This window comes from Acyrthosiphon pisum, chromosome A1 (genome assembly GCF_005508785.2).
Source record: "Acyrthosiphon pisum isolate AL4f chromosome A1, pea_aphid_22Mar2018_4r6ur, whole genome shotgun sequence".
Classification (NCBI taxonomy): domain Eukaryota; kingdom Metazoa; phylum Arthropoda; class Insecta; order Hemiptera; family Aphididae; genus Acyrthosiphon; species Acyrthosiphon pisum.
Window position 1 is genome coordinate 15,652,433 of NC_042494.1, and position 785 is coordinate 15,653,217.

The following is a 785-nucleotide window of genomic DNA, read 5'->3' on the forward strand; positions in this document are numbered from 1 at the left end:
AATATAAAATCCTAACCTAACCTAACCGTACTAAAATCAGATGAATAAACGCAAACGCATACAAAAAAATTCATTCAAATCGGTCTAACCATTTAGGAGGAGTTCAGTCACAACACACGTACTGTAGAATTATTGCGCTTAGCAACACATTCTGCGATTCATTTTTATATTATATGAAATCAACAAACATGCCCGATTAACCAATAGCAGCCAATATAATATAATGCACTGTTGCGCCACTGTTGTATTTTTGACATACAGATTTGAGATTTCCTACCTTTCCGGTGGATTTTCCTAAAATTATATTTCGTAAAAACCTTCTCCTGGCAGTTACGAACATCTTAAAAAAAATGTTGCCAAATCGGACCAGCCGTTCTCGATTGATGAATTGTTATACATTTTTGTCTTCATTTTTATATGTATAGATTATAGTCTAAAATAGTCTAAAAAGTACTTGAACAAAATGTATTACCTAGTAAAACATGTAAAATTAACATTTTTACTATTTCATATAAATTTATCGGGTAAAAAATTAAAAAAACATCGGTAGAACGTACCCAGTAAATTTACTGAGCACACATTTTCAATTATGTTCATGGATACATAGTATTATATTCTGTTTAATTAAATTTGAAAACTTCATATAATTATCTGAAAAATGTTGATAGTGCCCAAATTTGTAAGTTACAAATTCTGTTAAATTAGTTGCACATTTTTACATATGAGGTACATAATATAATGGACACTGGTCTGGAGTTCATGCTCGTCAAATGTTGGCATAATTT